General features: G+C 43.5%; 1 protein-coding gene and 1 long non-coding RNA gene across 2 annotated transcripts in view; one reads left to right on the forward strand and one right to left on the reverse strand.

The window, feature by feature from the left end:
* Positions 1-12,813, forward strand: part of LOC126284850 (protein diaphanous) — a 346,639-nt gene that overhangs the window by 34,951 nt on the left and 298,875 nt on the right. The gene's annotated exons all lie outside the window — the stretch shown is intronic.
* LOC126284853 (uncharacterized) overlaps positions 1-12,813 on the reverse strand; it is a 73,432-nt gene that overhangs the window by 18,163 nt on the left and 42,456 nt on the right. The window lies entirely within an intron of this gene.

Below are 12,813 nucleotides of genomic sequence, written 5' to 3' on the forward strand. Positions count from 1 at the left end.
CCCTCCTGCACGCTTCAAGCGGTTTCCTGCTACAACAATAAAAAGAACACCGCCCGTCTGTGGCATTCCACCGTTACCTCCGCTACCTCTCAGCCACAGGCAACTCTTACAGAAGTTACCACTCCTATGATTCTGTAGTTAGCTCCATAGCAAAGCCGCCCTCACAAGGGGCGTGTCCCTCTTCGTGAAGCACGTCAAACAAGGTTTCCATCGTTTTTGCTTCACGCATTTACCGAATTTACTGCAATATTGCTGTTAAATTACTTGCACTTCACGCAGGGGTGTGTGTGTGTGTGTGTGTGTGTGTGTGTGTGTGTGTGTGTGTGTGTGTGTGTGTGTACAGTACAGTACAGTACAGTACTTATAAAGGAATGATGTACGCCACAATTTAAAAAAAAAATTGTGGGAGAATAAAGAAATACTGAACGGCGAGCGAATCAGGTAGTGACGTAAACAGCAGGCGTGCAGTGTAGTAGTTCATGTCCCCTGGCACGTTAAAAAAATCTCTTATGTATACACATAACATCGCATATTACAAAACGTATTTCTGTTAAATTAATAAGAAAGTCACAGAACTTTGTGAGAAATATGTAGTCGAATAAAAGGAAATAAAAGAAGCAAAATGTTTTCAGAAGGTGATGCCCCATAGATGTTATATATTCGAAAAATGTCATATTACCGCATTGAGCTGGTGTAAAATATTATATTTATACCGTCGTCTGTCATCAGGTTCCTACATATACGTATTTGGTAGTAGGAACCTGATGATGGTAAAACGACTAAAACTGGTTGTATAAACGAAGTATTTTGTCAGTAGCTCGCGGCGGTATGTCAGTTTTCAAAACATCATTTCACATCATAATCCGCGTCTGTCCACTGCACTATGGGTAAGAGGTGTGAGCTAGTCTATATATTTAAGCTTATGACGTTATTCAGGATTAACCACCGGTGTGTCATTAACTGACACTTCATTATCGCGAACCATAAATGTAAATGTAGTGTGACAGGGCCTGCGGTCGGGTACCGTTCGCCTGGTGGAAGTCTTTCGATTTGACGCCACTTCGGCGACTTGTGCGTCGATGGGGATGAAATGATGATGATTAGGACAACACAACACCCAGTCCCTGAGTGGAGAAAAATATCAGACATAGCCGGGAATCGAACCCGGGTCCTTAGGTTCGACGTTCTGTCGCGCTGACCACTCAGCTACCGGGGGCGGACATCGCGAACCGTGTTTTTGATAAATCTTCATTGCGCCGGTGTTTTTAAACGGCATACATTAAAAAATGTTCAGTTGTGTGTGAATTCGTAAGGGACCAAATTACTGAGGTCATCGGTCCCTAGATTTACACACAACTTAAACCAGCTTATGCTAACACACACACACACACACACACACACACACACACACACACACACACACACACACACACGCCAAAGAGAGAACTCTAACCTCCGACAGAAGGGCCCACGCAATCCGTGCGGCACGGCGTATTTTCATAGCACGTTGGTATAATACGAAAATCCTTTAAACAGTAGTATGTTGTTGTATTATAACAAATCTTACCAAAAACGTCTCGTTTTCTGGAAATTCTCGATGTGCCGGTGCTTTGAAACGGCACAGAAACATTAATGGCACATAATTATAATATAATAATTAGGACATACTGTACACGAAGTAGCCAGTGTGGCGTCTCCTAAGTTCTGCTTATGACATAAAAGCGATCTTCCATCTTATTGGTTACGTTTCTCCCCACGAAGCAAAAATATAACGTGTCTGGTTTTGACTCTCACGCTTGAAAATTCGACCCACCGTGACAAAACACGACTAGCTGACTTCCACATAGGCTTTCACATCCTACGTGACACGGCATAGTCTATGCAATGTTGTTGTTGTAAACTTTAGTCTTACCAGCGGTTTGATACCACTCTCCACGCAAGACGATCCTATGCTTGTCTCCATAAAGCTCTCTCCGTGACATAAAGCATTATTTCTGGAACACAGCCCGATTCTTCAAAGAAGCGGTAAGTTGAAGTGGATATAGATGTTCCCCCTGATTACAGCATTATACTGACGTTACTCATTGTGTGTAGATGCTGTATTTTGGACAGATTTTCGACTTTCTGGTATGTAAAGTAGTTTATTATTTTAACGTGAGACCGCCGTCTGTTTTTGTCACAGCGCACGGGGGTGTTGACTCAACCACTATTGTCCAGCCTCCTATGTCACTGCGCCTTTTTCTGCCTCGTTACTTCATTCTTGCTATAATCTCCTAACTCCCACATTGTGTCAGAATGGTTTGAGGGAGATTTCACGCGCACGAAGAAACTTACGTGTCTCGGCAACCGCTCCCCCCCCCCCCTTCCCCATCCCCATCACCCCTTCCGCTGAAGGCCATGGTCATCTGAACTAAAATCTGTAGGGGATATCTGCGAAGTCATCAAACGAGATGCAGGCATCCGGATTCAGCTCCGACCAGTTTCCGTTGGTTGTGAGCGGCAGTTGGTCGCTAGTGGCTGCCCAACAGTTTCGGTGACTCGGTGGAGTCCAAACCAAGAAGCATCGCAGAGTTCATCAGGGCGAATGGGGATGCTACACGCTATACTGTGTAAAGCTGCCATCAGCGGAAGGTTGGAACTTCCTGGTAGATTAAGACTGTGTGCAGGACGATCCTATGCTTGTCTCCATAAAGCTCTCTCCGTGACCTGCCCTTTGGCAGGTGCTCTACCCGTTGATCTATCCAAGCGCGACCCATCCTCGCTGCATGTGAATCGCGTTTGGATAGTTCAGTCAGCTAAGCACTTTTCCACAAAAGGCAAAGGTCCCTGGTTCGAGTCCCAGTCCATGACACAGTTTTAGCCTACCAGGGAGCTTCAAATCAGCACACACTACGCTGCAGAATGAAAATTCGCTGTGGAAACTGGAAGGTAGGTTTGAACACCACAGTACTTTACTATGTACGATCCCATTGGAAGTGGCATGTATTTACAAGGCCATCTCTAGGGGGCCGAACATTTTAAGGTGGTCTCCGAAATGCAATGCAGCTCATTAGGAAACGTTTACAGAGTGGAAAGAAATGGTAGGTGCCTCAAACCCATTATTTTGGGTTATTTATTTTTTACAACAACATTAGCGATATATCCACAGTGAGCCCAGAATAGGCATAGTAATGATCGATTGTAGCACATGAAATTATAGCAAAGTAATATAGAAAGGTATTTTCCTTAGTATTCATTGCATATACACAGTCCAGTCACCAGCGGCAACTTGTCAAAAGCCTGAATAACCAATGAAGTTCTAGAAGCTACCGACAGGAACGTAGAAACTCCAGTGCCGTGGACAGCTGCACTAGGTTTCACGGTTGAGGCTCCATGACGCGAACAACCCGATCGAGGTGATCGTACAGATTGGGTTTAAATCTGGAGAGTTTGGAGGCCATGGGAGTACAATAAACCCATCCTGGTGCTCTTCGAACCACGCAGGTACACTAAGAGCTGCGTGACTCGTCGCATTGTCCTGCTTCAGATGCCATCGTACTGAGGAAGAAAAAACTGCGTTTAGGGATGGACATGGTCCCCAAGGATAGATGCCTGCTTGTGTTGGTCCATTATGTCTTTCAGAATGACGAGATCACCCAGGGAATGCCACGAAAATATTCCCCAGACCATGACGCTCTCTTTTCCGACCTGGACCCTCCTCATAGTTGTTGCAGGGCCGACACGCCAGAAGCCGTCTGTCCGATGGAGTATAAAACTCGATTCATCTGAAAAGGCCACCCGTCGCCAATCTGTGGATGTCCGGCTAGGGTATTAGTGTGCAAATTCCAGCGATGGTTGCCGATGAACAGCAGTCAGAATGCGTGCATGAACCAGGTGCGTGCTTCGGAGTCACATACGCAGCAACGTTCACTGACCGGTCGTCGAGGAGACGCTGATGATAGCCTCTTGATTCATCTGAGCGGTTAGTTGCTCAACAGTTACACGTCTTTTCGCTCTTACACATCTCCTCAGCCGTCGTTCACGGTTGCACCCGTGGTGCAGCACTGTTGCCTTGGAACACGTTTTGGATAGCGCCATTTTGCCATGCACGGCGTCAAGCGAACAGTTTACAAGCTAAGCCGTTTCGAAAAGGCTTCCACTCTCAGATAAACGCTCATTACGACAACGACTGCACTGTTTTCCTCGTCCCCCTGACAGCTTTACGTACCGTCTAGTGCTGCTACATGCCATCTGTGTATGTGGTTACTGCACGTTAACGTCGAATGTAGGCGATAGTCACATTAATGACTGGACTGTGTATGTAAAAAGTAGTAATTTTTATAAAAGTCTATGTTGCTGTTACGCTTCACTGCATAGCAGTCTTATTTTCTACATTTAACAATATGTTAGAGGTGAAACTTCCTGACAGATTAAAACTGTGTGCCGACCCGAGACTCGAACTCGGGACCTTTGCCTTTCGCCGCAAGTGCTCTACCAGTTTTAATCTGCCAGGAAGTTTCGTATCAGCGCATACTCCGCTGCAGAGTGAAAATCTCATTTTGATATGTTAGAGGTGTTTTACTGGTGGTAGTAATATCTATCTGCAAGAGCATGCCTCAAGAACGAACATAAACGTCCACTTGTAAAGGGCTTCTAGAACATTTCCTTACATTCTGCACAGAGCGAGAGCATGTAATCTCAATTATTGATTTCTGAAATAAAAACAGCAACCGGCCCTTGTTAATAATATTATTTATTATGAACAAACGGCGCTGATACCAGTTTCGAACAGTTAAGTTCATCGTCAGACGACTGATCAGGATTAAAACTACGCGTAGCTTGCACTACTTGAAATGTTGACTGGTTGTCGTTGTGGCGAAAGTCTCTTGTCTTGTTCGTGCTGTGCGGCTTGAAACTATCTAAGAAAAAAAGGACTACTTTTCTGTGATTGAACCTAACAGTGAATTACAACGACGTAAACAACATTGTAAAATAAGAGCTAAGTTAGTTTTGATCACGTACATGGAAAATTTTGCAGTCATATTTCGGTGGATAGGAAGAATGATATAACACTGTTCTTAAGTTTGAAGATACAGCAGTATAAGAACGAATCTATATTTTATACGCTGCCATGTTCTCACCATGCTATTCGACAAAATGACTGTATAAATTCAAAATTGTGATATTAAAACGTAGTCCGTTACTTGCTCAGCTGCAGTGTCTCAGAGCCTCGTGCCGGGCGCCACGGCAGCCGAAAGTGTCACGTTCGTGGCGCCAGGAATGCGCCTCCTCTACGGTACTCGTACAAAAGTGGCCTGCGGTCACGACAGCTTCGGCCACAAGAGACTGGAGAGCGCACAGCCGGATGCCGGCGGGCTGAATCAGCAGTCAGCCAGCAGCGCTACAGGATTCCGAGTCGGCCTTTCGAGCTTGCAGACTCGTTGGCGTGCAACGGGCTACAATTAGTCCTGTCACGGTTGCCGGGCTGGCGGGTGATTGCCGGCAGCGTGTTGCACTGGCTGTTGTTCTGCCAGGCTCCCACTGTGACCCTCTGTTCACAATAGACTGAGTTTCATCCTTCATTTCGATTACAGAGTGAAGTACAGGAAATGTACTCACAGTTGCGAATGTGGACAACCATCAGCTCTATAATGAAATGGCGACATTGAAAATTTGACACGGACTGGGGACTCTAACCCGGATGTCCCGCTTATCACAAGTGTTCGCCTTATCATTAGTCTACCCGAGTGCGATCCACGGCCAGACCAAAACTTCCATACGTCGTCAACCACGTGTTTACAATCTGCACTCGTACATTCATTACGTATATTCCCGTAAAGGTGATGTATCTTACTTGAAAGTGCTTGTTCGTTGTCGGCAATATTGCAGTGCCTCTGTTGTAAAATGTAAACTTTCACGGCTGGAATTGACACAATTAATGAAATTTTCCGGGTTGTTATACCGTGGTCTAAAAAATTTCACTTCGATACCGGACTTTCGTCCCCATCTGCGGAGAACATTTTCAAGGGGGATCGTAGCATTATCGAACGCCCCATTCACACCCTGGCTCACTACTGACTACAGCATAATTCCGCTTCCGCAAACTTCCGCGCAGTGATGTGACGTCACATGTTTCGAATAAGCGAGCGCAGCTGGCCGTTGTAGACTGCCGTCGTCCGCTGTTACTATCATCCCATGGTGAAAGACTGGTACACATCTTCCTCAGCACCGGAAGCCAAATCTCAATCCATTTCACGCCCTCCATCCTATTAAAATTCCTGGGGAGTTTCACAATCTCTGTGACCTCTCTGCATAGCCTTTCGTGGAATTCGTTTGTGGCTGTGAATACTCGAGTCCGGTCACAATGAATGTGACGGTCTCCTGGCTGTAAAGCATGTTCCGCAACAGCTGATTTGTCAATCTCCCCACTTCTACAACTGCCCTTGTGCTCTTCGAGTCGTTTTTTGACAGTTCTGTTTTTAGTACCCACGTACACCTCCCCACAACTACACGGAATCCTATAAATTCCAACTTTTCCCAGCGGTTGGCGAGCATACTTGGCCGATTTTAGATGGTCTTATATCTTCCGTATGGGTATGTAAATTACCGCGATGTTCCGCTTTCTCAAGATTTTTCCTATGCGGTCAGTCACGTCCTTATTGAATGGCAGGAGAACTTGTCGATTTCACCGGCGCTTGAGCGTCACTATGATTTCTACGCGGTGGTCTTAACGTTCTTTACACTCTAGCGAACTAATAACCTTTCTTCAGCAATGCAGTGGCGAGATGTTTTAAATCTGTGTGAAGCAGACTGTATGTGGGCCGATCGGATTCGTATATCAAGAATTCGGCACATTTTATCAGTAAATTAAATGGCATAGTGGTACAGCCGGAGGACATAGTAGTGGTGTCGCTATTCACTATGGTTCCACTCAATGAAGTGTTGCAACAGCTGAATCGGATTTTTCCTCCAGATGTTGCGGAACTGTTTAAGTATTGCTTCACAACCACGTATTTCAAATGGAACGAAGAGTTTCTATGAACAGACGGCTGGTGTCGTTATGGGGCGCCATTTAAGCCCGGTTATAGCGAACTTTTTCATGGAAAAATTCTAGGTGCAGGCACTGGAAACTGCGAACAAGAAAGCGAATATTTGGTTCCGTTATGTGGATGATACGTTTTGTGGCGGCATGGCAGGGAGGAACTGGATCGTTTTCACAAACATGTGAACAGGGTCAGTCCAAAGATTCAGTTTACGAAGGAGAAGGAAGCAGGCGGAAGATTTTATTTTCTTGATGTACTAGTTTTCAAGAAGGAAGACGGTAGCTGGGGCCACACAGTTTACCGAAAACCCACGCACACAGACCGCTTCCTACACTGGGATTCGAACCACCACCCCCACCACCCACAACAAAAGCGAAGCGTCATCAAAACGTTGGCGGATAGAGCAAGGAAAATCTGTGAGCCAGAGCTGCTTGATGCTGAATTAAAACATCTCACAACTGCATTGCTCAAGAATGGTTGTACGTTCGCTGAGATGAAAAGTGCGTTAAGACCACCGCGTGGAGATCATAGTGATGCTCAAGCGCCAGTGAAACCGAAAGTTTTCCTGCCATTCATTAAGTACGTTACTGACCGCATAGGAAAAATCTTGAGAAAGCACAACATCGCAATAATTTACACACCCACACGGAAGATAAAAGATCATCTGAAATCGGCCAAAGATGCTCGCCAACCGCTTGGAGAAGCTGGAATTTGTAGGATTCCGTGTAGTTGTTGGAAGGTGTACGCGGATACTACATAAAGAACTGTCAAAAAACGACTCGAAGAGGACAAGGGCAATTGCAGAAGCGGGGAGACTGAGAGATTAGCTGTTGCGGAACATGGTTTCCAGTCAGTAGACCATCACATTCATTTTGAACGGACTTAAGTACTGACAGCCACAAACGGATACCACGAAAGGCTATACAGAGACGCCATACAGATTGTGAAACACACCAGGAATTTTAATAGGAACGAAGAGGGCGTGAAATTGATTTAAATTTGAATTCCGGTGCTGAGGAACATGTGTACTAATTTTCCACCATGGGACGACGGCAGTCGATAACGGTCAGTTGAGCTCGCGGAAGTTCGCAGAAGCGGAATTACACTGTAGTCAGTAGCGAGCCAGGGTGTGAATGGGACGTTCAACAAAGCTACGATCCCTCTTGAAAATGTCCTCCGCAGATGGGGACGAAACGCCGGGTTTTGCAGTGAAATCCCTTAGACCACGGCATAATAGCCCGGAATATTCTATTAATAGTGCCTCTGTTGGTCAGAAGTACGATGCAGAGTTCCTACAGACATCCATGCATGCATCGTAATTTGGAACAACACAGGCACTCCAATGTCTCCGACACCAGGTAAGCATTTTCATCTAAATTAGCTCGCCCGTACGCGAATACAAATAAAGGATGTACGAGTACAGGTTGCAGACATATTGATGATGACATACGAAAGTTTGGGTCTGACCGTGAGTCGTACTCTGATAATCCAATGGTAAGGCGACCGCACACAATAAGCGGGGAATCCTGGTTCAAGTCCTGGTCAGGCACAAATTTTCATTGTCTTCATTCCATTATACAGCTGATGGTTGTCCATACCTTACGTGTACTTCACTACGTCAGTGTCCGTTCCTTCTGACATGCATGCGATGCAGCTATTTTCATTCGATACTAACATGAAAACGTGAAGCATTATTTTAAAAAACGAGGAGCATACATCGCGAAAAAGATGCCGATAGAGTAACAGAATAGGCCGAAGCTCAATCACAAACAATTTAAAATACAACAATGTTCAAAATATGTAATCAGAAAATACTGAAATTAAATATGCACATATCGCCATTTAGTTAACTTCGAATATTAGTAGTGTAGTGACTGATTTGCGCTTGATCTGTTATTTACTGTCTTAATAAGGAGTAGTCAAAGGAAACCCGAAAACCCGCCACAACGGTACCACGGAATAGTTCTATTCAGAAGTAATCACCACATGCATTAAGGCGTTTATCCCACTCGGGAATGAAATAATCAATTCCCGTTTCGTAGAGATCGCTGTCGTTAGTGAAATAATTCGAAAGTTTTAGTGTCGATGCTCTTCCTGTAAATTTCGGACTCAAAACTCCTGTCCTAAGTGTCTCAATATTTACTAAGAGCAATACTGTTTTTGATTGCCAGTTATAACGCTTCTTGATGGATTTGCAATCGTGTTCGTTCATGTGAGAAGACAATTAGACAGTAATATTTGTTAAATAGATCGTAGACGCCACGTTGGCTTGGGAAATTGAATGCAATCTGCAAGCCGGAAACACCTTGCGTCCGTTACGCGAAGCGGCGAGGTACCGCTATCTCACACTGCGATTTCCGTACAGAGTACCTGAACTAATTGCCTCCTCGTATGTACTCATAACTGTCCTGACTTGAAAGACAGCGGTGGCGCCGAAGTATCAAGACGAACAACCTGTAACAATTTTGGACAATTTCTAGCACCGTCAGAATGGCTTTCACCCGACTATTGATGGAGAACAGTTAAACTCATTAAGTGCCAAATTAAGCCTCGTGTGTTGTGGCATTGTAGTTGTTGTTGTGGTCTTCAGCCCTGAGACTGGCTTGATGCAGCTCTCCATGCAACTCTATCCTGTGCAAGCTTTTTCATCTCCCAGAACCTACTGCAACCTACATCCTTCTGTATCTGCTTAGTGTATTTATCTCTTGGTCTCCCTCTGCGATTTTTACCCTCCACGCTGCCCTGCAATACAAAATTGGTGATCCCTTGATGCCTCAGAACATGTCGTACCAACCGATCCCTTCTTCTATTCAAGGTGTTCCACAAATTTCTGTTCTCCCCAATTCTATTCAATACCTCCTCATTAGTTATGTGATCTTCCCATCTAATCTTCAGCGTTCTTCTGGAACACCACATTTCGAAAGTTTCTATTCTCGTCTTATCCAAACTATTTATCGTCCATGTTTCACTTCCATACATGGCTACACTCCATACAAATACTTTCAGAAAAGATTTCCTGACACTGTACTCTGTGTTAATAAACTTCTCTTCATAAGAAACGCTTTCCTTGCCATTGCCAGTCTACATTTTACATCCTCTCTACTTCGACCATCATAAGTTATATTGCTCCCCAAATAGCAAAACACATTTACTAATTTAAGTGTCTCATTTCCTAATCTAATTCCTTCAGCATCACCCATCTTAATTCGACTGCATTTCATTGTAAGCGTCCTCATAATGAGTGAATTCTCTATTGCTGTACCCTTTTCGGATGGGCTCGCTGATTCTTTCCGCGTTAACAGCGTACAGAAATATTTACATGCAGTAGCGATCTCTCCACTGCACGTGCACTGACGCTAATTTCAGGGCTGGTTCAGTCTGCCATCAGTGTCACCACTAGTCATATAGTTTTCTTTTTTTTCTCTGGAGAACTATGCGTGTCTACATTGTTATTTCTTCAAAAAGACACACAAATGTAAGAATGTTGCTGGATTTCTAATGACATCGCGTAATACAGATCGGTGCCCACTCAGTGAAAAGCTCTTTTCAGGTGTTTACATACAGACAGCCGTCGAAATAATGAGATTCCTCTTTGCTCTAGCTTTGCAGTTGTAGCATTTGTGTATAAGAATTGACTGTTTCCAGTATGAACTGTTGGACCTAGACGCAAAACGTAACTGATTCTTTGCTACAACACTCTGCCAGCTGACCCATTAGCGCATTTTGTTTCTGATAAACTGCTGTTTGTTTTACTTCACAGTGGCTCCAGGAAATGGTGTAAAACGATGTATGTCATTTTAATTTGATTTTTAAAACAACTACGCTAGTGTTTTCTTTAATTAACTTAATCAGAACTTACGTTTGTCTTGCTATTTATCATCATTATTTTTCATTCAATTTTACCATCATTGGACCACGTGAACGCCTCAGTTCCTTCTCATTTTGTCGTATATTTTCCTTCAATTGTCTTTCGTCTTTTCGTCTTGACTCAGATCACATTTTTAACCTCTTGGATCCAACCTGTTGTCAGATTCTTTCCCTAGGGATAGTTGCAAATCTGTTTTATCAACTTACTGTCTTTCATCGTGTGTGTATATCCAAAAAAATCAGTAGTGTTTCCCCTCATTGTTTCTCTTGTTTTTTTCTATATGTTGATATATTTCATCGTTGCTTCCTAATTTTTGGGCTTCTGATTGATTCCTAAAATTTGCCTCATGATTCTTTGTCTGCAATTTTTGTGGTTTCTAATACACTTTACGCCTTCACTTGGGCGGAGGCTTCCTAGTTTTACTACCGCGTTGCGATGCATTATTTTTGCCTGATTTGGTATGCATATTTGTTGTAAATATCCTTCGTTATTCCGTGTGCTCTTTCCAGTTTACGTGTCATTACTATTATTACTTTCATTTCACATTCTGTTTCTGTATAGGGTGCACACACAAACGTTAGGTACCCAATCCACTGAACTGCAATTGTCCCGTTCTGCTAGAGTAGAAATTTAATTACTTTTTGGATTACTTTAACTTCAAAGATTTTTGGATCTTGTATGTGGGTAACTGCCGATATTGCTTCTCTCAAATCACAAAATATAACTTCTATGTCGAATGTGTGTAAATAGCGGTTTAGACCACTTGTTCCAATTCTAATGGCTTCAACTTCCTTCAGAATTGAAGTGGTGCGGTCCTAAAGTTCAACAGAAATAGGAAGTTGTGCTGTATATTCCTACGACCACGTTTCCCTCTTTGTCTCTTAATGAACCATCTGTTTAGATGTGGAGGCACTGATCGTCAGGGCATCTCAGATTTATTGTTTCCAACGCTGTAGCTCCCATTATTAATTTATCTGTTCACTTATATTATAATTATCCATTACGTCTTCCTGGTGTCGTAATTGAGGAAGCAGAATTGGCGAGAGTGGGAAAATATGTTTGTTAGCATCAACTTTGGGCAGCATCGACTTTGTGATTTAAGTCTCCTACCTTTTGGATGAAGCTAATTTTTGTTCTCAGCTGCCTACTATTATTGTTACATGAATCTTTATGTTTTAACCATTTAGTATGATCGGGTGGACGGATCAGTTTCTCGTACTGAAGCAGTGCTAACCTGTAAATTAAAATTTTCATGCATACTGATGGGGCTGATGTTACTCCATCAGTTAGAATGTTTAATGCTTGGTTCTGGACTGTGTCTTCTTCTTCTGTAGTGGTCAATCCAAGGATTGGTTTGCAGCAGCTACAATGGCAGCTTGTCTCCATTCTGTGCGTCTTTCAGCTTTTCTCTTCATTTCTTTATAGGTGTCACATCCCACATCTTTCACGATTTGATCCATGTCCCTCAGTCGTGGTCTTCCTCTTGGTCTTTTTCCCTCGACATATCCCTGTGTGATTGTGTTCAGGAGTCCTTTATGTCTTAATAGATGGCCTGTAAATTGCAATCTTCTTTTAACAATGAAACTTTCAGAAGCTTCTCTTCTCACCTGCTCTTTCCAGAACCACTTCGTTTGTGACCTTGTCGATACATTTTATTTTGAGCATGAGTCTATAGCACCACATTTCAAAAGAATCTGGCTTCTGGTCTTCTCTATCCCGAGAGTCCATGTTTCACACCTATAGCATGCCACACTCCACACATATGATTTAAAAAAAAAATCCTGATTTCAAGGCTGATGCTCTTAGATGTTGAGATGTTTTTCTTCTTGTTAAAAGCAGCCTTTGCTCTAACCTGTTGATATCTCTGCTAGTAGCCGTAACAGTTGCTTCGCTTTCTTTCATTAAAACTGGGCTTATGTAGGT

Source organism: Schistocerca gregaria, chromosome 8 (genome assembly GCF_023897955.1).
Source record: "Schistocerca gregaria isolate iqSchGreg1 chromosome 8, iqSchGreg1.2, whole genome shotgun sequence".
Lineage (NCBI taxonomy): Eukaryota > Metazoa > Arthropoda > Insecta > Orthoptera > Acrididae > Schistocerca > Schistocerca gregaria.